General features: G+C 33.1%; 1 protein-coding gene and 1 long non-coding RNA gene across 7 annotated transcripts in view; one reads left to right on the forward strand and one right to left on the reverse strand.

The window, feature by feature from the left end:
- Positions 1-26845, forward strand: part of LOC135831213 (mucin-5AC-like) — a 407292-nt gene that overhangs the window by 169657 nt on the left and 210790 nt on the right. The gene's annotated exons all lie outside the window — the stretch shown is intronic.
- The window catches only part of LOC135831216 (uncharacterized), a 256152-nt gene that overhangs the window by 163584 nt on the left and 65723 nt on the right, over positions 1-26845 (reverse strand). Inside the window, exon 3 of the long non-coding RNA XR_010556163.1 lies at positions 21955-22144. This is a non-coding gene — a long non-coding RNA (uncharacterized LOC135831216). The remainder of the gene's footprint in view (positions 1-21954; positions 22145-26845) is intronic.

The following is a 26845-nucleotide window of genomic DNA, read 5'->3' on the forward strand; positions in this document are numbered from 1 at the left end:
ATTTTCTAATAAATTCTCACGTAATAAAAGCTAATACGCGGTTTATTTTGGCTGAAATTAATTTCAATGCGAATGAACAAGAAAACAGACGCCTTGTGTAAACTAAAGCCGACATAAATTAGCATAATAATAGGTCATGAAAGTGAGAAAATAAGTGTTATCTTTAGAGGGTAATTGTGTTTGTTTTCATATATACCTATACGACGTTGTGTAGGCACTAGCTGTAGCTATATACTCGTGTATGTAGTACTTATGCATGTGTTGTGTACTAACCATATACACATGCAAAAGCGTGGGTAGGTCTGAGTACCTACCTATGTACTTTTCGTCCTTTGAAATACACGTGTACTTATGTATTAAGTGAACTGCACGATACGATAACGTTGTCGCGAGTTCAAAACCATCAAGATATACTTACGTTAGATAACAAGACTAGGTAAGTATAGTAATTGCAAAGCACACTTTGCTTTCGCGGAAGAAATCGAAAAAGTAAAAAAAAAAAAAAGAAAAGTCGTGTCAGAAACGACCCAAGTACAGACGTGGCGGCATTAACGCTCGTACTTTTCAACGCTCTTCAAGTAATAATTGATGAGTTTACTGTTAATTTAAATAATAATTCAATTTAATTATAAATTTTCGATTTCTTTCTCGCAATTTTTCATTTATGAAAAATTCAAGAAAGATATTTAATGCAATAAAAAACACAGCGAAAAGTTAAATCTCGTTTTTTTTTCGCCTCTCTTTTAACTTTTTCAAGAGCTTTTTTCGCGTTCGTTATCTCCGAAATAAGATTTTTATTTCATCAGAGCAATTTCAATAATAACTTTCAACTTGTAAAATATCACGAATACATTTTAACGAAGAAGGGAATTTTTTACTGCGTATTATTTTTAAAATGATTTGTTTTGTGTTTACCAACGTCGAAAGATTTTTTAACGAAGAAAAACGCTAACTATAAAAGAAAATCAAATACAAGAAAATTCAACTACCGAACCGCGACGCGGCGAACGAGACTTATTACTTTTTGAAAAACCAAAAAACCCATCACGCGTGTGCATGTAGCTATTTAATTATATCGAGAAGAAAAAAGAAACCAGTCGCATTAAAATGAAATAGGTAATTTTAAATGCAAAACGCGTAACCGACGTTTGATAATTTCGCTCTCTAACCTTATTTCTTGTGCAGTTTTTTTTTCGGGGAACTTTCGTCGACAAAAAAAAACGATAAAAATGCCTAAATAGAATAATTTAACATTGGGAAAATTTAAGTAAAAAATAACAGATGATGCCATTAAATTAATTCAATCCTTGAGCAGAACTGCTCAAGAAAAATAATTTGAATTCTTTACTTGTGACCTTTTCGACGGAGCGATTTACAAGGTGAATAGTAACGATTTAGTGTTTTCTTTTTCGCATTGTTGACAGAAGAAAAAACCTTTATAAATGAGGTTTCAATAGGTTAGCTATATTTTTCGAAAAAAAAACAATTTGTTTTTTACTCGCGCATAGGTAATTTATTTCGGGATAATTGTATGTAAAATACTAAGGTCAAGGTTGTGTCTTTTTTTGTACAAAATTAACAAGAAGTTGAGAATATTTGAAGTTTTATAAAAAAAAAATATATATATTTTTGAGGTTTGAATGATGGTTTATAGCTTTAGGTATTTTAATTTTCAAATAAACGTTGATATGATCCAGGATTTTCATTACTTGAGGAGCTTGGTGACAAAGTTAGACAAACGCCACAGGGTTGATTTTGAGAAAATCTATGTTTTTTGTTACAAAAATATACAGCATTGTAAAGGTGGGGGATATTTGACAAATTGTAGTGATGATACTGACTAACAAAAATACAAAAAATATCCTTCCACCATCACCCCCCACCACTAATAAAAAGAACCTGAAAATGCACTTGTCTGATTTTGAAACCAAGATGAAGATAATTTGAAATTGAAGCTGTCTAGATCAGTTAGGTTTTGATACATATTGGATTTTTAACCCTCTTTCCATTTCTGAGGTCCCTTAGTTTCAAAATGGTACATAAAAGGTCAAAAAACGCGATCAAAGTTGCGCCTTAGTTTCAAACACGGACATGTGAACATTATCTTAGTTTCAAAATGAGACATATCCCATCATCTTAGTTTCAAAAACAGACATATCCTGGATATGTCCGTTTTTGAAACTAAGACAATTTGCACATGTCTGTGTTTGAAACTAAGGCAAAACTTTGAGCACGTTTTTTACCCTTTTACGTACTATATTGAAAATAACAGACCTTGGCAATGAAAAGAGCAATAAAAATCCTATAAGAATCAATATCTAACTCGATTTTTGTAGAAGTGGCGTTTGTCTAACTTTGTAACCAACCTCCTCACTTGTTTAAATTCAAAATTCATAGATCTTTTGATCATTTCATCTGTGAAAAGATCAATCACACAATCACTGCCTATGATCGAAATTTAAAATAAAGAAATATGTTTTTGAAAGATCGTTTTACAAAACGCACAACGTATAATTTAGGTAAATTTTTGCCCAAAAAATATACCTAAATACATGAAATAAAAAAACAAAGTAATTGTGTGGTTTGGTAGATTGATTTTTGTTCATGATCAATTTGTTGATCAAGAAGTCCACATTCCAAACAAAAAAGATCATTGTAAAATTGCAAATTGCAAATGAGTCGATTTTTGGGGTTCGATTAATCGAATGTCGATCACAATCAGTTTGTGAGCAGAGAGTTTATTTTTAAAGCCAAAATTGAATATTTTTCATTTATGAAACCAGATACCTGTACTTACCTATCGTAATAAAATATGGAATCAAAATCGCAAATAAATCAATTTTTAATCATCATGAATTTTTGATTGGGAAGTCTATTTTTGATGCTGAAATTGATTTTTCATTACAATATGAAAGAATGAGAGTTGAAAGATCATATTGGAATGTCGAACATCACAGTAAATGGATCGATTTTCGTGGTCCAATTTAATCATTTTCGATCACGATTAATTCTTCATCGGAATGCCTATTTCTGAGACTAAAATTGATTTTTCATTTCAAATGTGATCGATCATATTGTAATCGAAAATCGCAATTAAATCGATTTTTAATCAAGATCAATTTTTGATTGGAAGGTCTATTTTTTATGCTGAAATTGATTTTTCATTTCAAATATGATCCACCACATCGGAATCGAAAATCAATTGAATCGATTTTTCTGGTCCGACAAATCGATTTTTGATGATGATCAATTTTCGATCAGAAAGTTGATTTTTTATGGTGAGATTGATTTTTTTATTTCAATATGATCAATTATATTTGAACCGATTTCAGCGGTTCGAAAAATCTGCTTTCTATCATGATCAATTTTTGATGCGGATTTCTATTTCTGAAATTAAAATTGATTTTTCATTTCAAATACATATGATCGATTACATAGAAATCAAAAATCGTAATTGAATCGATTTTCATGGTTCGAAAAATCGATAATATGATCGATCTTATATATTGGAGTCGAACAGTGCAATGATTAAATCGATTTTTGAGGTTCGATAAATCGATTTTTGATCATGATCAATTTTCAATTGGAGAGTATAATTTCTTGATGCTAAAATTGATTTTCATTTCAAATATGATCGATCACATTGTAATCGAAAATCGCAATTGAGTCGATTTTCGTGGTTCGAAAAATTGATTTTTGCTCATGATCAATTTTTGATTGGAAAGTCTATTTCTTATGCTGGAATTAATTTTTCATTTTAAATAATACGATCGATTATATCTATATATTGGAATCGAACATTGCAATAATTATTATATCGATTTTTAAGGTTCGATAAATCGATTTTCGATCATGATCAATTTTTGATCGGAATACCCATTTCTGAGACTAAAATTGAATTTTTCATTTCAAACATGATCGATCGCATTGGAATCGAAAATCGCAATTGAATCGATTTTCGAGGTTCGATAAAAAAATCGACTTTCGATCATGATCAATTTTTGATCAGAATGCCCATTTCTCAGACTAGAATTGATTTTTCATTTCAAATACATATGTTCGATCACATTGGAATCGAAAATCGCAATTGAATCGATTTTTGCTCGTGATCAATTTTCAATTATTGGAAAGTCAATGACCATTTTTGATGCTGAAATTAGTTTTTCATTTCAAATAACATGATCGATCATACATATTGGAATCGAAAATTGCAATAATTAAATCGATTTTTGACCATGATCAATTTCCAGTTGGAAAGTACATATATTTCTTGATGCTAAAATTGACTTTTCATTTCAAATATGCATGATCAATCACATTTGAATCGAACATTGCAGTAAATAAATCGATTTTTGGAAGTTCAACAGATCATTTTTGATCATGATCAATTTTTCATCGAAATGTCTACCTTTGAGGCTGGAAATGATTTTTAATTTCAAATATGATCTATCATATCGGACTCGAAAATCGCAATTGAGTCGTTTTTTAATGTTTTAAAAATCGACTTTCGATCATGATCAATTTTTGACGCGGATTTTTATTTCTGAGATCAATTTTGATATTTTATTTTTAAAAAAGATGCATCATACATAGTTACTCGTGGGAATGTGGGATCGAAATATCGCAAATTTAATAAATAGATTTTTTCAGATTCGATTTATCGATTTTTGATTTTTAGATCAGAAGGCATGGAGTTTAAAAAAATTGAACCGACCTCAAATTTATTCATTTTTTTCTGGCGAAAATTGCAATCTAATTTTTTACTCGAACCAGATAGTTTCCAATGAAATTTTCAAAAGTAGTTTACACCCGAGAATGTCAAGAATAATAATAAGTAATTCTATAACATCTGAAAGATTCAATGAAAAGGAATCATCTTTAAACGTTGAGAGAAGAGAGGTCACAAATACAGAGATTTGAATATGTATTATGCGAGCCTTTCAAATGTTGACGAATGATTCTGAAAAGTCTTCATTTTCAATTTAAACGTGTGATCTATTGTTTTCAAATCTGTAACTATTCATTGTACGTAAGATTACGGCGATTTAAGCTCATTGAGTCCAAATTATACTATCTTTCTCTTTTTTTTCCATTTTTGAATGATGAATTGAATGTTCAAAAAAAATTATGTAGAAAAATATAAATGAAATTCCAGTTCAATGAGTATGTAACTCTGGTTGCCGGTAGGTTACCGAGAAAAGAACATGATCAACGAGCACAAAATAAAATTAAAAAATATTTCGAAAAAACGAGCAAAAAATTAAAATATTTCATGGATGTTTCACTTGTTTGAATTTTAAACTTGATTGTACATAACTGTTCTTGAATTGTCTACGTTTGATCATTTAATTCAATCATTTCAGTAGGTACCTATTTATGTATTTCTGCATAAATAGGTAGATACAAATGTACATATATTTTCTTCAAAAAAAAAAAAATTCACGAATTTAAAATAAATCCAAGCATTGAGAATGGAAACTGCTTCTTTGAGAATCACAACTAACAAGTACACCGGTACATAAATCAGAATAATACCCTACACATTAGGAGAAACTGATCCAGGTATCTCTAAATAGGCTCTTTACGTTACAACAATGCACAATATGATACCTACGTCTTCTATAAGGTCGTTCGCGTCATTCTTCGATGCCAAATGCGCTTAATTTCGTGGTCTACCCGGATTGTATACTTTTGATGTAAAATTCATATCGAGAAGCTCATTTATAAAAGGGTTTATACACGAACGAGCTACTGATGGTGAGTAGAAGTAAAGACAGCGCGGCAGTGGCATGGCGTCGAGTTTAAGTAAATGCGAATGACAAGTAGGTAATAAATTTCGTTTAGACAAGTCTTGGGTGGAGTAAAATGTCTCATCATTTGGTAAGTTGACCAAGAAACGTGGAATTATAACGAAGCCTGCCGACACGGACACTTTTTACCTCTGCGACCGTATCGTGTTTCTAAGCTATACCTTTCTTTGCTTAAGCTCTCTAGTACCACCGAATAACTTTCATCTTACTTTTAGCTGAGAAATCCTATCGTTAGGCATTGCACAGCTTTGGGAAAAAATCCCTAATTTTCGACCATCCATTATCGCTAGAAAAAATTTCCTTCAACTATGGCCTACGTTTCGACAGTTGATACGTATTATTTATTCATTAAATTCGCTATTTTTTTCTTCTTCTTCGTCGGTATTTATTTTATAAACGGGTTTTTAAGCAATTTTCATCTGCTATGTAAATACGATGAAGGAGGAAAAAAACCTCTCCTCAGAGCGGCTGCTTCAGTTTGTTCTTATAGTTTACTATATAACGTTATGTATATGTATTTTTTTAAACGTCATATTTAAATTTTAGCTATATCTACTCCCAACGATGATTTACATTTTAGAGTAAACTTCTCGTTAAGTGCAATTTCAACGTCTCAGAGAGTGCCACTGACGCAGACGAGGGGTTGTAAAGAAAAAAAAAAACTATATTTGACAAGAATGAGCTATGTTTTTTCCCTTCGTTTATTTTGACATTAGGTAATGCGAGAGAGAGAATTCCAACTTCTTATTGTGCTCTGCGTACCTACAATGAGCAAAGTCGAGGTTTCACTTCATCTTTGTTGGATTGAATAAACGTAAATCAAATTGGATAAGATGATAATTTGAAGTTACAGAAAATTCAAGTTCACATTTTTTAATGATAAGATGTTGACCATAAAGGGAGTCCAAAAAAAAATTGGTACTTGGGTAATTAATGTTTTTTCCATTATAAATTATTAATCATGGCAAATGTTTATACTTTATTGAACTCGAAACGATGCTCAGCGAATGGGGTGTAGGTGGGTTGGGGTAAAAAACACGTAAAAGGGATGTCGAAATGTCGTAAATTCCGCGCAATTTTCAGCCTTTCAAATAATAAATTTGTCGTAAAGGCTTTAGGTGGTGACGGTAGATTGCGTTTATTTGCCATATTTTCACGCGTTAATTAATAATAATATCGATTCCAGAACGAGGTATTGTTCGATATCGTGTTCTTCCCCTCGTCCTATCTGCAACCCATTTATAAAACTATTTATTGCTGCGGTAATTTTCCGGAATAGGTAGTTTTTTTTCGCTGTTTCTAAAAACGATACGTGTACATATCTAATGAGAAATATATTACGTGTATTGATTCGTAAATTCAAAAAAAAGGCTCGAGGTTCGGCAAGGTTTCGAAAAAATATACCTTGAAGAATAATAAAATTATACCGGATGTGCTCGAGATACCTACTAATGGAATTATTTAACATTCTCGGTATCTTAAAACCGCTAAGAAAACTGCTAATTTATTTATTACGAGGAGGAAAGTGTTGCTATCAAGTTATATGTACATATCTGTAATTTTAACTCGAGTTGATCCCAGAGTTACCTGCTCGAAACTTCGAACTAACTTCATAATCGAATGATTTTACACGTTGTTGTGCTTGGGTAATAGGAGTACATTTACAGTTATGCATATATGAAATAAATTCCACCACATTTCGATAGGTACTTTTATATCGTTAAAATTTACGCGAATTAATTCCACCCGATTTGCCGTCATAATAAAGGCAAATTTTTGCTTCGTTAGTCGAATATTAGTTCTCTCATATTTTACTTTGATTTTCTCCTCGAACGATTCCAAGTCTTTTATAATTTCGTTTCGGATAAACTTCAACGTAAACAAGTAATCCCGAATACTTATTCGCGATATAAACATTACAGGCAGGTACCTATATAGACGGAGCAGATACTCTCATAGTCAATTTCTTATGCTTTGTTATCGTTGATAAAACGCTCGGATTGGGGATTCTAATTTTAAAAGAAAATCTGCTAGCATACTTAATTTTTTATAATCTATCGTTGGTTAATCATTGCTACATGAACCTCCAAGTTGGGCAGGATAAATCTCAGGAAACGAGAGGGGAGAGGGGAGCAAGGCAGAAAAATTATTTCTCAAGTGAGAAAAATAGAGAGATAGAGAAATACTGACAGTTGACGATAAATTTTGGGATTTTTTGGTGAGAAAAAATTGTAGTTTCATTTTCTCAATTTTGAGGATTTTCATTTTTTTACAATTTTTTATGCAAATAGATAATTACTTACGATGATAACGTGAATTAGAAAAATACATTTTAAAATTATTATGAATAAGACGTACCTATAATAAACTAATCCCGAACTAATTATTTTTGTTTCAGGTGAGTACGGATTTTTTGCGAATAGAAATGCAAGCGCTTATAGTACGCATACGTGATTATTGATTAATTATTCAACCATAAAAAACGTAAGTCATCCACTATAGATTTACCAAACACGATTTCTTTCAAAATTACCCAGATTTGAAAACTCTGGCTCATAAACTCAGTATGTAAAGTGATGTGAAACTCTGAAAATAAAGTATAGAAGTCTTCAATAAAAATAAAATCGAAAGCTGAAAATGAAATGAAAAAATAAAAATGGAACGAAAAATTCTGAAAATAAAACCGAAAATGAAAATTAAATCGAAAACTGACGATAAAAAGTTGAAAACTGGAAATCATAATCATTGAACTTTGACCCAGTGAGCTGTTCAGCCTGCATGGGAAACTGTAGAAGAATATTGCTCGCTGATGTGTCATCAAGTTTTTTCTTTGGCCTTCCTCTGCACCTCATGCTTGTTGGAGTATATTATTCTTCGACTTTTCGAGGAGACCGTTCGTCAGGCATTCTATCAACATGTCTTCGCTATTTATTTCTGCAATCTTTTACCTGTCCAATGATTGGATCTGCTCCTAGCTCCTTCAGGATGCCTTCATTCCTTTTCCTATCGTGTCTCAGTGTCTCGTATATCCTGCCGTCGCTCGCATGAATCTCATTTACACTGCGGTTACTCTGTTTTTTATATATTTTCTCATTGTAGGGTAAGGGTACCGAATATCGACCCCCCTGGTTTATTTTTTAAATAAATCACCATGCAATTGCGCAAAAAATGTCTGCAATGGCTTAAACGATAGCATTGACATGTCTACTTCTACATCCCAAAGCCTCAAGGCCCAACACTTTCATTTACTATTTTTTTTTACATTTTCCGAAAAAGTTCAAAAATTCAACAAAAAAAAGTGACCCAAATATCGACCCCCTAAAAAAAACATGTTAAAAATGAGTAAAAAAACACCGAAATTAAAGTCTGAAGGTGTCAAAACAAATTGTATTTATTACTTAATACCTGAATATAAAGTACTTAGAACGTTTTTACAAATTATGAAAATTGGTCACTTACCAAAAAAAAAAGTGACCCTAGTATCGACCCCCTCAAAACACGTGTTAAAATTTACAAATGAGTAAAAAACACCAAAATCAAAGTCCGAAGATGTTAAAACAAATATTTATTACTTGACATATCAGACATATGTCAACATGAAAATACCTTAGAACATTTTATGAGAAACTTCAGCCCGTTTCTTACCATTTTGGTTCAGCTTTTGGCATATCTGTATCAAAAAACAAAGTCTTGCAATTGCCAAAACAATGCGGGGTCGAATTTAGGGCACTTCATAAAAGTAACTTTGACCAGAAATTTGAAAACTCACCGTTGAAATTATCCAAAAAGTAATTAGCACTAGTTATTCGTTCAAGTGTCAGCTTTGAATAAAAATTAACACAAAATTTATCTGCCAAAAACTATTTTCAGAAGCTCACTTCGAACAAAATTAAGAATTTAATATTGACTTTCTGATTTTCATTTTTTGCTTGTCATTTCTCACCATTTGGTTTTACAGTGGTGATTTTGGTCTCATTCGCTTTTTCTGTGAAATAGAAATAAGAAAAATGTCTTTCCAAAAATGTTGTGGCATTATCCGACAAGTTAGAGGGTGGTCGGATTTAGAGATGGGGTTGATATTTGGTACCCTTACTTTTATAAGTTTCGCTTCCATACAGCAGCATGGGAGCATTGGTCTTGCCAGCGTATAGTAAATTCTTATTTTAGTTTTGCCTCTGCCCTATTGACAAAAATTGTGCGTATAACATGCTGAAATGCATGCTTTTTTGCATATCACACTCATGCGTGAATTTGGACTTTTTCAAAAAATCACATGCTATTCAGCTAGTGAATAGCATGCTTAAAAGTAAACCAAAAGTATGTACAAAAAGTGCAGAAATTTTAGCAGAAAAATTGCTCAAACTCACTGGCAATACTATCTACCGATTAATTGTGAATTTTAAGACATTCTAATAGATAATTTTTTCAAAAAAATTGAAAAAAAAATTGAAAATTTCCGGCGCGTGCAGGGATTGATCCCAGGTCCCTGCAATGTGCAGCTGCGTAACTCACTCGGCCACCTCACAGCTCAATAGATTAGAGGTTATTTTTGCATAAATGTTATCAATTTTTGGACTTGTAAAAATTTTTACTCACTAGTGCATTTTAGAAAATACTTGGTTGCTAGGTTGCTTCTGTTTAGCATGCGAAAACGTACATTTTTAACGTGATAATGCACGCTTTTACACCAGTCCAAAATCACACACTGTTATGCATGCTTTTCAGCATAATTTTGTCAATAGGGTGACTTTTCTTGGAGGAATGGCTTGATTTTATCACCCCGCTCACTCTCTGAAATTTGTTGATCTCAAGTTGTGCGCTGAGCTCTCCTTCATAAGATAGCTCGCACCCGAGATATTTAGAGCTTCTGACTTGTTCCACTGCATTGCAGTCTATTTACAACAATTTTACGGTGTATTGGCTCTTTCCTCTCAAAGGCCATCACCTTTGTTTTTGATGACAAGATTCTCATTCCATACTTATCTGCTACTTTCTGAAGGTTGTAAATCACTCTCTGCGTCTCTGCAAGCCATCTTCGTTGTCAGCAAAGACCACCTGATCACCAGCAAATAGCAGGGTATTGACTTGTGTGTCATTCATGTCTAGCCCTTTTGGCTTGGTTTTCAACCATTCTTTAATCATGTCGTCGAAGTAGATGTTGAACAGGCTACAGGACATCAGACATCCCTTTTTGTCTTACTCCTCTTCCTATCTTCTTTGCTTCCAACATGTTTCTGGATCTTACTCTTATTACATTATCTGTGTATATTTCTTCAATTAATTAAGCGTAGGTAGCTAGGTACTACTCGTATTTGTTCATTCACTTTGATTTTTCTCAGGATTTCAAACAACTTCTTCGCTTGTACTCGATCATATGCCTTCTCCAGATTAATGAAGCACATGTGGGTTTCTAGGTTATACTCACGTCTGTTCTCCATCAGCAGCTTTGTGGTGTATACTCCATCTATGCATGATCTTCCCTTTCAACATCCATTTTGGTATTCCAATATTATTGGCTCCACAAATGAAATTGAAAATTTCAAGCATTAGGTAAATTAAAAACAAAAAAGAAAATTTGAAAAAAATCTAAAAATAAAATCAAAAACTGAAAATGAAAATGAAAACTTGAAAAATAAAACTAGAAATGGAAAATGAAATTATAAGATGAAATCTGAAAATGAGATTGAAAATTGAAAACAAAGTAGAAAATTCTAAAAATGTAACCAAAAAACTGAAATTGAAATCTCATAAATCGAAAACACGAGCTTAACGTAAAATGTAAAACTGTTAAATTAAAGTAGGATTCTTCAAAAATGAAATTTGAAACTGAAAATTAAATGAAAACAGAAAATAAATTAGAAAGCTGAAAATGAAATGGAAAATTCTGAAAATCACACCAAAAACCGAAAATAAAATCAAAAATTGATAACTCAGAATGAAATCCGAAATTATAAACATTAAATAAAAAACAAGAAATAAAATTGAAAAAAAAACAGAAAAAAATAGGCAAAACTCTAAAGAAATAAAACTGAAAACCAATCGAACTCAAGTAACCTACCTATTTATGTATTTATGTTTAACCACAATGTACATATATATCACAACATAATATCCAAATAATCTACAAAAAGTGTACTAGAATTCAGATTAACATACGCGTATTTTTTCCTCCGGAACATCTCACTCACGGAAACTTCCACTCAAATGAACACTTTACTCTCTACGCATTCGGTAAAAAATTAATTTCAACTCCTGTCGGTGAAGAAAACGTCAGGATTAAATGTTAATTAAGTAAAGGTACACTATGTAAATCAAGCTGTCGCTTTAGTCAACGTATATGATTGAAATATTCAAGAAAACCAGTATAAAGTTTTAATTCGGCAACACGAGTGAATTTGATTAGGTATTTACATTTAGGATCACAATAAACGACGAAGTGATTCATTTTTAAATTTCTTTTAGACTTGACAAATAGGAATTTGAATACTTGGACGAGATTCTCTCGTGTTTACTGTCTATACCTACCAGGGCCGTATTTACGTATAGGCAGTATAGGCAGCTGCCTAGGGCGGCAAATTTTAGGGGGCGGCAGATTTTTGCTTTAAAAAAATAATAAATCGTACGGATTTGGCAAAAAGTACCTAGGTACAGAAATGTACGGATCTCCTGATTTTTACCCTATAAAACATGCGAAAATGGACGTTTTTTCGTTTCTTGAACCCATTTTTTAAAAAAATTTTCGCTCTCGCTTCGCTCGAGCAGTAATTTTACCTTCCTTCTTCTAGAATTATCACATGCCACGAAAAGTTCTCAGATAATTACCTCTAATTTCCAGTTTTCATGCCTAAAAATTTGGTTTTGCCCGCAGACAAAATCAAGAAACGCCTTTTTTTAAAAGTTTTTTTAGCGTATGGAAGCGATGCGTATTTCATTTTTCATAAAAAATACGGATTTACGAGGGTTGTGTCAAATGTCTTGCACAACTCGCTCTAGCGGCCGAACTAATCAACCTAACGGGCTCGTTGTGTGCTCATTTTAATTTATTGACCTTCGATATAATCACAATTGCGCGCAATGCACTTTTCCCATCGTTTTGGTGAAGATTGAATGCCCGTCAATGACATGATCCCGGTTCAACTGGCGAATTCTCGCAACTTTCGCATGTTGAACCAGGATCATGTCATTGACGGGCATTCAATCTTCACCAAAACGATGGGAAAAGTGCATTGCGCGCAATTGTGATTATATCGAAGGTCAATAAATGTTTCCTAATGTATTGTAAACCGAATTATCAATAAATACTTTTTAAAAAAAAATTTTTTCAACTTTTTTCATCAAAAAAATTTCATCCGCGCCGAGGACCCGAGGTGAATGCGTGTTTTACCATTTTTCGTGATGACAAATTTACAAAAATTCAAAGTATGATACATCGTTCGAAAGCTGAAACTTCAGGCTTTAAAATGAGCACACAACGAGCCCGTTAGGTTGATTAGTTCGGCCACTAGAGCGAGTTGTGCATAACATTTGGCACAACCCTCGTAGAATAGATTTTTTGGCTACCAGCACTTTATACAAAATAATAATAAAATGAAGAGTGATATTCCAAAACTCGCTTTGTCCATTTTCATCAAAGTTGGGTTTTCAGTGGTACCTGGTAGATGACGTATTAACTCACATTCCTACATCATCAACCTACCAAAATGAGGTGTTAAACTCACCTAAATAGCCAATTCAATAAAAATTTAACCCTTTCGGCTACGAGACAAACTGACGGATAAAATTCGAAGTGCTTTAAACTGAGTAAGGCCGGTTGCTGCCTAGAACTCAAATTTGCTGGAAATCGCACATTCAGAAAGTATTCATGTCACAAATGGCAATAAACCTTAAATTGAATATTTTTTGATTTATGACACCGAATATCATTATAAATCAAAATCAAGCCTTCTGAGGCATCTGATATTTCAAGATGAAAATATTGATAACAAGCATTTTTGAAAATAGAAAAAAAGATGAGCTAAAATAAAATAAGTTTGTGTAAAAAAAGAAATTTTTGAAGAAAAACAAGGCATACGACTTCAGATGGTTATTCAAACTGCAAATGTTTGAAGGTGATTGCTTGTGGGAGGATTAAAATTGATGGAAAAATCTTTGTGTTATAGAGAGCATTTTTCAAAATATTGAAAACCCATGTCACAATTCAACGCTAATTTTCAATGAAGTTCTGAAAAATATGTATCATTTTCATCTTCTGACACACAGATCTCTCTTGAGATAATTTGCTTGGGTGAGTAAGTTGCCTCAGGAGATGACTGGGTAAACTTTGGCAAGCATTTGAATTTTATGATGGATACTGTGTCATAAAGACTGCGCTGAATCAATTCATTATCTGTAAGATGACTTCTAAAAAGTAATTCCAGTAATTCCACAACATGACGTACGTATTTTATTTTTATTATCTCCTTATGACAAACAGATTGAGGGCTGTATTATGACACAGTACCTATCATAAAATTCAAATGCTCGCAAAAGTTCACCTAGTCATCTTCTGAGGTAACTTACTCACCCAAGCAAATCACCTCAAGAGAGATGTATGTGTCAGAAAATGAAAATGATGTCATACTTTTCAGGTTGAATTGTGACATGAGTTTTCAAAATTTAAAAAAATGCTCTCTATAACACAAAGATTTTTCCATCAATTTTAATCCTCCCACAAGCAATCACCTTCAAACATTTGCAGTTTGAATAACCATCTGAAGTCGTATGCCTTGTTTTTCTTCAAAAATTTCTTTTTTTACACAAACTTATTTTATTTTAGCTCATCTTTTTTTCTATTTTCAAAAATGCTTGTTATCAATATTTTCATCTTGAAATATCAGATGCCTCAGAAGGCTTGATTTTGATTTATAATGCTATTCGGTGTCATAAATCGAAAAATAGTCAATTTAAGGTTTATTGCCATTTGTGACATGAATACTTTCTGAATGTGTGATTTCCAGCAAATTTTGAGTTCTAAGCAGCAACCGGCCTTACTCAGTTTAAAGCACTTCTAATTTTATCCGTCAGTTTGTCTCGTAGCCGAAAGGGTTAAAAAAAAATAATGTTCCAAAACGCGCTTTGTCCATTTTTATTGACATTTTTTTCAGCAGTATTTAGTGTATGAAATGTATACCTACGCTCCTACATCATAAATCCACCCAAATAAAGTGCTAAACTCGCCTAAAAAGCCAATTTACCCGTTTAAAGGGAAACTGTTTTTCCTCTCTCCTGAAAAGTTGTGAAAATGGACAAAGCGAGTTTTGGAATATCACTCTTCAAATGCATTATTTCTGATGTTTAATTACTTATGTAGATATTGATATTGTGTATATCAGTTACGTTTTTAATATTTTGATTAAAAATTGAATTATGGGTGGGCATAAATTTTCACACAAACCAAAAAATTGAGGGGAGGGAAGGGCGGCGAATTTTTTCCTGCCTAGGGCGGCCTAATGTTAAATCCGGCCCTGATACCTACTCATCACAGAGAAAGACCGATTGTATTTCATATACTTGGGCAATGTTTAAACTTGATACGGTTCTTATGAGATGATAACGCTAACGTTATTAAAAACTTTATATTCGATCAAACTATACCTAATGTTATGTATACATAGTGCGAGGGTACCTTACCTATATATGTACGATACGAGAAGGTAGGGTACACATAGACATATACTTATTCGTCAAACTATAGGTACAGAAACGTTTCCGCAATTAATCATCCCTCACACGACTCTCTCGCCTTGTCACCAGGCCCTAAAGTAATCCCCATAAAATTTTCACACGTACACACATACCTACTTGTCTACGGCAGCATAAATGAACCAAGATTCGAATATACAAGTACGAAAACTAGACCTGAGGAGCGACTAAGTTACACGAGACGTTTCGAAAGCAAAATCATGTCATGTTGCGAAAAGTTAACGTCAAAACTCGCACACAAGAAGTCTCCAGGCTTCGTTTATAAATGTTAAAAACGAATTCGAATACGAATAAGGAACTGGCATGGCAGCGTACACTACAGCGTACTACACAGACGAAGGTACTCGGGAGGACGGTCGCAGTTCGACATACAAAAGTTTGTTAATTTCAATCAAACAGACCTCTACACAGGTACATTTACTCGTATACTACGCGACGATCATACGCCACAATGTAGCGCTGGAATGGCATGGCACCGTCGTCCCATCCGTCGAAATATACCTACGAGTAGGTACCTAGCTACCTACTCCAAACTCCAAAAAGAACGGGGAGAAAAATTGTACAGTACGATTCCGAGGCATTTATGTAATTACTTTGCAACACGCCAGCGCATACAGAAAAGAGTAATGAATATATGCCACATTGAGAACTTAGTTCGTTATACCTTTAAAAGTTATACTTAGTTTGACTTATGAGTTCGAAAAGTTTTCTGTATTCAACCGATTCTCAGCAGTTATATTTCTCGCCACCTTTTTAAAAGGTCTATACCTACCCATTCTTTTCCCGAGGTAGTTAAAAAACGCTACTGCAACATAGCGAAAAGCTGCTCAATATATTTACGTTGAATTATGCTTCCGCTAACTGCCTTAACTCACTTAGTGGAAAATTTTTAGCATTTTCAAAGAACGTATTAAGGTCTTGTTGATATACGATTTTTCACTGGATTTTCCTCTTTTAACCTTTAAATTAAAAGACGTATTGTTTTTATCTCTTTTTCGTTGCTTCTTCCTTTCTCTTCGTTCTATATCCTACACTACGGTTCATGGTACTACTGGTACAGATAGTAGTACGTATTACTGCAGTGAGTTTTTTTTTTACACCGAGTACTTCTCCTTTCTTTCTCTTTTTTTTTTTGGCTCAGGCTTCTTTGATACTTTAATTTTATTATACATTAAAAATTGTAGACTGGTATTTTTTTCTCCGTTAGTTTAGCAAGATTTCCAACACTGGATTTATACTCGTGATATACTCCTTTTTTTTTTTACTTTCTTGAAATTTCAGTTTTAAAACTAGAAGCGTTATTTTACTTCGAAATTGGTAGATAAAGAAAACTAGACATTTGACCTGGTTTTTTTCCCTCCTCATCTTTGATTTATGTAGTTTATTTCGAAGCGTGAAAGAAATTAGAATATGTTCAACTTGATAATACTTTTTCTCGTCGAGATGTACTAAATAATTAAAATTAATAACGCAAAACTTACAATAAATCTTCGATACTTTCAACCTTTCTAGGATTTCAATTTATGGTAAGATTTGAAATGTTTTCGAAGAAAATTCATTTTTGAGGGAGCTATTTGGGGCTCATTCTTCCGAGAAAAAGTGAACTTTTGACGTAATGGTAGATTTTTAGCGGAAAATTCTCCATGATGGGAAATATTTTTTATCACTACTTTGTAATCATCATCATCAAAAAGTTCAAAATTTTCGACCTCCCTCCCATCCTTTACTATCCATTCATCAAAATAGACTAGAGACATTTTCAGCCCCAAGTCTTCAAAGTGGGATTTATTTTTCATTTTTGTTTCTCTTCCTTACTCATACCTTTCTGATAAACTTGCAATCTCAGCAACCAACATCACAACATAAGCCATTATTGTCAGTTTTCATACGTAATAAAACGCTATTTTTTTCCAAGCGGGTTTCGCAAAAGTAGTACAAGAAAACTGAGCAAAATTTCAGCTTTGTACTATTTCCGCGTATTTGCGAACAAAATGCTTCAATAATCATTTTGTTTTTCTTCGTATTCCATATCGTACTACACAAATACACAACCCGGATCAACTTTAATCCAAATTATGGTGGGTGAATTTTTGCATACTTGCTGTATAGGTACATTACGTATTCAGAAAACGCTTTATCAGCTCGACAATCTCTCAATTTGTAAAATGCACTTTAAAAAGAAAACGAACGCGACAAAGGAAAAACAACCGCGTTCATTTCACTAATCTGGTATTATTGTAGCACCGTCGCGTCGCGTCGCATCGTTGCAATCCTCTTTTTACGTGTATTTTTATTTTTTACTAAAATATAATTAATCACATACGTGATTTTCTCTTATACCAACTCGACAAACACTTTTTTCTTTTCTTCTTCTAACGAAGCAGGAAAAGCTACAGTGACTGGGTAATTTTTTTCAAAAGTTCCATAAACATAAAGTTTTTAAACAGACTAAATAAGAATGATGATAAAAAAAAAAGGAGAAGAAAATGTACACAGTAGCAGAAATGAACAAACTAAACGAGATACGATATAAAGAACAAATTAGGTTCAGCAACAACCTCTTTTAAAAAATAAAATAAAATGTAGTCATACTTATTCTCCGTGTACTCTCACTGATCTCGCAAAGAATACTGAGTATGGTTAACGTGGAAAAAAAACTTTTTCAAAGTTACACTCTTCCTTTTTTTTTTGTTTGTGTTTTTATATTGCGAAAAGTAGAGCGTTTTATGATTTATCGTGAGACTGCGTCGTCATGCCAGCAGATACGAGCAAGTAAACCGATGTGATGATGGAATTATCAAGTAGGGTGTGAGTTGCTTATTTAGGTTAATTAATTTATCGATGACGTACATACATAGAATATGGGTACAGCCTGGGCTTGATTTTTACATACACTACCGAGTACCCGAAGAAACTGAAATACCTATCTACTTAATTTAAAAAAGTGAAAATTACTACCCGTAAACCTTAGTTAGGTGTGCTTTTTTCAACCTTCCAAAATTGAAAAAAAATGACAAAATATCAGAGAAGGATGTTTGATAGTTTGTCAAAATTTTAGCAATTCATTAAAGTAATTTGTAACTCAAGGTGTCGGAAATTCGTCATTTTTATCTTGAAGATCCTAAAAATCAGATAAAATAATATAAAATTATACACTGGAAATACTAGAAACAGCCCATTTTATGGAGGGGGAGGAGGGAGAGGAGGGGGGGGGATGTTTGTAATTCCAAGTTTTTAAAAATCTATCTCTCATGATATTGAGAATTTTCAATTCAAGTTTTCAAATATTGGAGTCACGCCTACCATAGTTTGGTAATAGAATAATTAACCAAAAATTACCTGTAATTTACCAGAAATCACCAGTAATTTACCAAAAATTACCAGAAATTTACAGAGTATTAATTCACTTGAAGGCTAACCTAACCTGTAATTCAGTAAACATTAGCTGTAATTTACCAGAAATTACCCGTAATTGACCAAAAATTATATGTAATTTAAATTACAGATAATTTTTGGTCACTTAAGGGTAATTTTTGGTAAATTACCGGTAATTTTGGGTAATTTACTGGTAATTTCCAGTAAATTACAGGTAATTTTCAATAAATTACAGGTAATTTCCAGTAAATTACGGAAAATTTTTGGTAAATTACTGGTAATTTTGGAAAACTACAGGTAATTTTTGGTAAATTACAGATAATTTTTGGTCAATTATGGGTAATTTCTGGTAAATTACGGGTAAATTTGGGTAATTTACAGGTAATTTTCGGTAAATTGCAAAAAATTTTCAGTAAATTACAGGTTATTTCCAGTAAATTACGGGCAATTTCCAGTAATTTACAGGTAACTTTTGGTAAGTTATGGGTAATTTTTGGTAAGTTACGGGTAATTTCTGGCAAATTACGGGTAATTTCTGGCAAATTACGGGTAATTTCTGGCAAATTATGGGTAATTTCTGGTAATTTACAGGTAATGTTTACTGAATAACAGATTATTTTAGATTTGGGTGAATCAAATCAATACTCTGTAATTTTTGGTAAATTACAGGTAATTTTTGGTAAATTACAGGTAATTTTTGGTAAATTACAGGTAATTTTTGGTAAATTACAGGTAATTTTTGGTAAATTACAGGTAATTTCCAGTAAATTACAGGTAATATCCAGTAAATTACGGGCAAAAAAACTACCAGTTGATTCATTTTACCAAAAAATTACCCTGTAATTTACACAAAAAAAATTCCTGCAACTTAACAAAAATTACCTAGTACAGGGTGCCCAGAAATATCGAGTACCCCAAAGAAAGTTTTTCATTAAAAATATAGGTTGGCAACGTGAAATAGATGCATATGATTGGTGGAATCTTATCTCTCCAGTCCAACAACCAATCATGTGCTATCATTCATTCACGGTGACCAACCAAAGTATTTTGGTAGAAAACTTTTTTAGGGGTACTCGATATTTCTGGGCTCCCTGTATATAGGTATATCATACAAAGTTATTTATCAATTCGCCAAAAATTGCTAGATATATTTTCCCAAAAACTGCTACCTTACAAAAATTTACCACTAATTTACCAAAATTTGCAACTTATACAGGGTGCCCAGAAATATCGAGTACCCCTAAAAAAGTTTTCTACTAAAGTACTTTGGCTGGTCACAGTGAATGATAATAATGATAGCACATGATTGGTTGTTGGACTGGAGAGATAACATTCCACCAATCATATGCATCTATTTCACGTTGCCAACCTATATTTTTAATGAAAAACTTTCTTTGAGGTACTCGATATTTCTGGGCGCTCTGTATTAAAGTACATTTACAAAATATTTTTAGCTATTTTGGAAAAAACAAAACAGCAATTTACCAGAAATTCCACTAATTTACCTGCAGTTACCTTTTAGTTTACCAAAAATTACCAGTAGCTGATCAAACTAAAATCAAATGATGCATACAATCTCCAAACAATGGAAATTGGATTGATCAAATTTTTTCCAGAATCAGGTAGATCAACATCACGCTGATTAGCGTCCTAAAAATTTTGAATCCACTCCGTCCCCTCCCCATCTATGTCAAAAATATCTACGTAGATTTTTTTTCAATGATTGGAGATAATCCTTCTTAATTTTGGGTGCATGAGCTGCCTCCTCTTTTTTTTCTCTCCCATTTGGTTTTAGATTGATATTAGGATTGGGTACCTATTCCAAATTAAGGATTCAAATTTTTCACCTGGTAGTATAGCAGTCTCAAATGGACGAATGCACGAAGGTTTGCCCACCACCAGAATTGAAGGAGCAATCATTATTTCGACACGAATTACATAAGTAACTCTTAAAATATTATACATGGATGAATTTTGTTTGGAAAATTAATTGTAGTATAGGGGAAAACATTTCTTACAAATCTGATCCGGTACAAATTTTAGAAATATTTACAATTGATGGAGCTGCGATATTTATTTCTACTTTGAAAGATTTTTGCCTTTCATGACACTTTGAATTTTGAATTTGGGCAAAACATAGAATTTTTTCTCCCTTTAGATGGATTCAACATGAGACTTCACGTTTCTACCATATTTGACGAGTGTCAACTGCCAACATGTTGAAATAACGACACTTTGAAGCACAAACGATCGCTCCTTTCAATTCTGACGTTCGGCAAACCTTTATCCATGGTTTAGTGTGGGCTGCCTACCTATACCAGGCAAAATACACGAAACCATGAACAAAACACCCGGTGTAGACAGGGTACGCAAGAATAAATTTTAACCAGTGAAAATGATCTCGTTGTGTAGCCATTCCACACAGAACACGTTCACAGAGTGAAGTTCTACAATCGACCTAAAATACCCCAGACTCGATATACCAATAGCTCGAAAATTAAATGAAAATACAATATATAATACACCTCGAATATCAACAGTATAGGCACCTACAAGTACGCCGAGCAGGCAGAAAATCTTTACGAATAGCAAAGCACTTTATCCAGTCAAACGCTAAAATCAGCGTTGAATTTTGACACCGTCGGGTTATCAAGTCACCTTATAAACGTGCGGTTTTCCTTGCAAATAAACCGACACGACGACGAGACGACGATGGCGACGCGGTGGTGAAACCGTGTAGCTTTGTTAAGCCCGCTCATTGCACCACTTCCCCGTTGTCTTTTATGTTTCCGCGCCAATTAATCACTCCGCCGAAGAATTGTTGGACACTGCACTCAAAATACATAGTAACCCCCCGGTGCAAATTATCTTTTGTTTTTTATTTTTTAGCTTTTTTTCTCTGTGTAAAGAACGAGAACTACGAGTCAGAACTTTTTTTTACCAACTCGAAAGAATTTACATTCGAGTACCACACGATGAAAAATATCGAAACATACCGTACGAATGGTGATAAAAAAAAGGTACATACCTGCGACAATCGTATAGCAAATTTTCACACGAGCAATTCGATGAAAAGAAAAAAACATTTTTCAAAGGAATACGTCCACGTAATAGTTGAATGCATCGCGTAGAGTTGAAGAATCATTCACGAACGACCGAATCGAGGTTAATCTTTTATTCCGCTCAACGACAACTTGTCTTCTGGGTCCGGCTTTAACCTAAATAAATACAAACAAACTAATTGTAACTTACTGTTTTTCTTAATTAAAACGATATATTCTAACGGCACTTTATACAAACGACATTTTCACCCACAACTTCGGTGTTGTTTTTCGCACTTTATTTATGCTGTTGTTGTTGTTGCTTTTTTTTCTAAATAGCTGTTTTGAAAAGTGGAAAATGAAGTTAAAGCGAGAGTGATTTTGGTTTTCCATTTTTCGAGCACGAGCAGTGAAAAAGTTCTATCAATGGTCTAAAATTGAAATATTTTCATCGACAAAAAATTTCGTTACTGAGCTTCTTGATAGTGGAAGGGTAGGGGGGAATTTGGGTATACATATATCGAATTTTTTACCACTAGATGGGGGTATTATTTCAGTCTCAAGGTAGGAAGAACACAACAATTTATAGCCCATTTTCCTACAGAACGATTTAGTTGATTGTATGCCTCGTGACAGCTCCATTTCTATCTACAGACAGGATTTTTTCACATACACAGGTGATAAGAGTAGAAATGAGCCTATATATCTTCACATCAATTATCCCAAAGCCTAGATGCAATAGTTCCTTTCGTGTTTTCTGCATTTACCAATGTCTCTTTTAATAAGTAAATAGAGCGAAAGATACGTCGGTATTTCGTGTGTTTGTCGAGTTCATTTAATTTCGCAAGATATACACCTACGACGCTATACCTATATCTATACTCGAGGTATCTACGTTTAAATTGTAATCCATTCATGAATGTTACGTATTGCTATTACATTACATATATCAAGTTCAGTTAACGTTAAATCGAATCAGATCACATTTCGTGATATATTTTCACATTCGATGCTTTTACTAGAACGATTTCCAGTTCTGTTCCAAATACACAGATTTGTCTTCGCAGCGAAAAAGAAATGAAAAACATTTACACACCAGTGACATCGAATTCAATGTTTGTCAATCCTCAAATAGGTATAAGTATGGTATAGCATCAAAGAATTAATTTACGTACGAGTAAGTAGATGAAAAAAAATACTCCTATGAGTAGCATTTGCCTAGTTTAGTTTTTAATTGGAATTAAGTGTTTAGGAATAAGAACTATGAGTGATAGACAGCTTTATTAATTGAGAAGTTATTCATCAATTTATACAAAGTAATCGAGCAGATGAATTCATCTATCCATATAAGAAAATCAGTCGGAAGAAATTCTACTACCTACTTATTTGCAAATAAATTGAAAACGAACGAGCAGAGTATTTCACTCATTTAGAAATTGAACGTAAAAGACGCTTATGGTTAATAAATAGGCTATAGATAATAATTTGACGTCGAGGTCGAGTCAGTTCTACGGCGTGAAGTATTTTTTGGAATATTGCGCGTGGTTTTCAATAAGGAAACAATTTGAACGATTTTGAATAATATATCATTTCAATTTTCTCCACGTTTCTGCGTTAAATTGGAAAAAAATGATACGGGCGAGTTTAACGTAACAATAAAAAAGTATGAGGGATGAGGTGATAAACAGTAAACACCCAGTGCCACCCTTTTTTTCAAAGCCCTAAACTATTTTTGATCAAAATATTCACCATCTTCGGGGTATATTTTAACAATGTGAGCTCTTCTAGTGAAAACTGATAAGTATACCTACATAGATTTGAAATCGCACCCTTCTCAAGATATTCATGTAGAGTATAGAATAAGTACCTACCTTTATTATTCCAATTAAATTGTCATTCTAAAACTAAATAATTGGCCAAAAAATTCCAAATTGAAAAATATTATTTCCCAAAGTCAGAAAAAACTGCTTAAAAATAAATCAAATGTTCAAATATTTAGAAAAACGATGATTTTCCAACAATTTAATTAGTTATAATGCAATGTTTGGAAAAATTTCCCAGGGTTTAATTTTCGTTTATAAAGGTTAATTTAAAATATGAAACGACCTTCGACTCCTAACAAGGGCTTGTAGGACCACGCCATTCTATTATTTCATCTCAGACGTGCGTTAATTTCACATTCAGTACTTCATCTTTACAGTTTACCTATTACCCACGTCAATTTAAATGCCTCCTGGCGCAGAACCCGCCATACTGAGAATTGCACGCAATAAGATATCATGGAAACTCAAACGTCAAAACCTTCGAAATGAATGTCTGCAACATAGATCAACTATTTGTATGAAATATGCGTCTGTCCTCTGAAGTCTATTAAAGGTAATAAATATGTTTTCCAGGCCAGAAATAATGCTCAATTTAACCTTCAATCATGTACCTGTCTATTTTGGGTTTATTTCGCCTCTTATGAAAACTCAGGTATGCACCAAGTACCTATTTCCACTAAAAATTAATTCCTACCCAAGGAGCAGAAAGTTTCTGAAATTTTAATTAACCTAGCTCAATCTCAAAATGTTCTATCAGGGTGTCTACCAAAATTTAATTCTCAAAAATAGCGACTTTTCGCGACTTTTTTTCGCGACTTTTAGCGACTTTTTTCAGTTAAAAGTACCCCCCCCCCCAAAAAAAATTTCCAACGTAAAAATGTTTTTTTCAACAGTTCCCACACCCAATTTTTCAACAAAAAAAAATGGGATTTTTCAATAGTTCCCATGTAACATGAAAAGAAATTTATGAAGAACCTTTTTTCGCGACTTTTTTTCAGTACCCCCCCCCCCCATTTTCTAACGAAAAAAATTGGGTTCCAATAAAATTTGCACTTATTGGGTGGTGGGAGGGGGGAGGTTTGGACAACTTTCAATAGTTTCCATGTGACATAAATAGTCATCCAAATTTTCGAGCTTTTCTTTTTCCTTTTCCATCTACTTAACTTTCTTCAGTTCTAAAATTTCAATTTCTTCGATTGTTCTTTTTCTAGTCATTTCAACCACTAATTTTTCTTTTTGTTTAAGCGAGAAGTTCATTCTTTCACTTCAAAACTTTGAAAGTTGAATGATATTTTTTCAGAAATTTCGATGTGTAAAAAGAAAAGAAAACAAGCCCGAGCGAAGCGAGGGCAAAAGCTTTTGAAAATTTGACTTTTGAAAAGTAAAAAAACACGTTTTTCTTCCATCACGGGCCCTTTCTTTATTGTTGGACCCTCCAGAATGAGCGAGTCCTAGGTAACTCTCGTCGGTCCTGCTCCTCAGCAATCTAACAATAATTTCCAAAATATTACAATAGGTACATATTTCTAAAAATACACCCACATCCCGTACGAACCGAGCCAACTGAGGGCAAAAGCACTGGTAACACGAAAATTCACAATTCTCCAGAAGTGAAAAAATATCATTTTTAATGTGAGAAGTCAATTTTTCTATCATCAAGACTCAACGTTTGGCTAAAGAAAACGAAATAATATGCCCGAGCGAAGCGAGGGCGAAAGCTTTTGAAATTTTGAATTTTTATGATTATTTAAAATGCTAATTTGGCAAGTAGCATTAACATTGAATAATAATACGAAAAGTTTATAAAATTTAAAGTTTGGACAATTTATAGCGACTTTTTGGTATTTTTAGCGAAAATCGCGACCTTTTAGCGACTTTAGCGCCCTATTTTCAAAATCGCGACTTTTCGCGACTTTTAACGCTATAGCGACCTGGTAGACACCCTGTCTATGTACTTCACAACCAAACATCTCGTTCATTCAGTCTGTACTTATCTGATCGTGTTTTCACTACAATGTGGGAATCCATTGGATAGCATGAAAAACAAATTTCAGTAAGGTAGAGTGGGGTAATTGCACAAATGGGGTAATTGTGACCTCATGTAGAGAAATATCAATTTTCTGGTTGTGTCAACTAGGGGGTGTCAAACTGTCGAAGCAACAACCTTTACCGACACATTCACTTGGTCACAACTCGCGGGGTTCAACTTGTCGCTCCTTAGTAAACACTTTTATCAAAGCATGTTGAAACCACTCATAAGTAAAGTGAGAGGTGTTTTTTTAAAAAATGCATGTGAAATAGAAAAAAATGTCGATTCATCTGGAATTTTCACGATTTAAGATCATTACCCCACTCTACCTTAGCTCAAACAAAGAATTAATGTCTCATACAGGGTTTGGGTGTCTTTCCGTCTTTCCATCTGTCCGTCTTTTTGTCTTTTTGTCATTTTGTCATTTTGTCATTTTGTCATTTTGTCATTTCGTCATTTTGTCATTTTGTCATTCCGTCATTTTGTCTTTTCGTCTTTTCATCTTTTCGTTTTTTCGTCTCTTTGATGGTAAATGGTCCCAGCGAAGCGAGGGCAAAAGCTCTGGAAAATTTACAATTACAAAAAAAGGACGACTTCATAAAGAAATGTATTTTTTTAAATGTCACCATTACTCAAATTTAATCAATAGTTTTTTTAAATTCTAGGCCTTGTACATTTTTTTCCCAAAAAAGTGACTTCAGTAGCCTAAAACGCTCAAAAAAGTAACCAAAAAAGTGAATGCAAAAAAAATTATCAAAAAAAAAAAACAGAACTTTTAGTTTTTAATTAAAATCTAAAAATGAAACTCGATAGAAACTTGTTCAATTTCAGCAAAAAGCAGGAAATTTTGACAATTCCTTTTTCCAATTTTTGCCAAAACAGTTGAACTACAAAAAAATATTTGGCAACTTTTTGATTGAAAAAAAAATCGATGTTTTTTGGTAAATTTAGACCAAAAGAATTGAGAATTTTTGCGATTTCTGGCAATGAATATGACACATTTGACAATTTCAGCAAAAGAAAACG

The sequence above is a fragment of the Planococcus citri genome, chromosome 1, assembly GCF_950023065.1.
Source record: "Planococcus citri chromosome 1, ihPlaCitr1.1, whole genome shotgun sequence".
NCBI lineage: Eukaryota > Metazoa > Arthropoda > Insecta > Hemiptera > Pseudococcidae > Planococcus > Planococcus citri.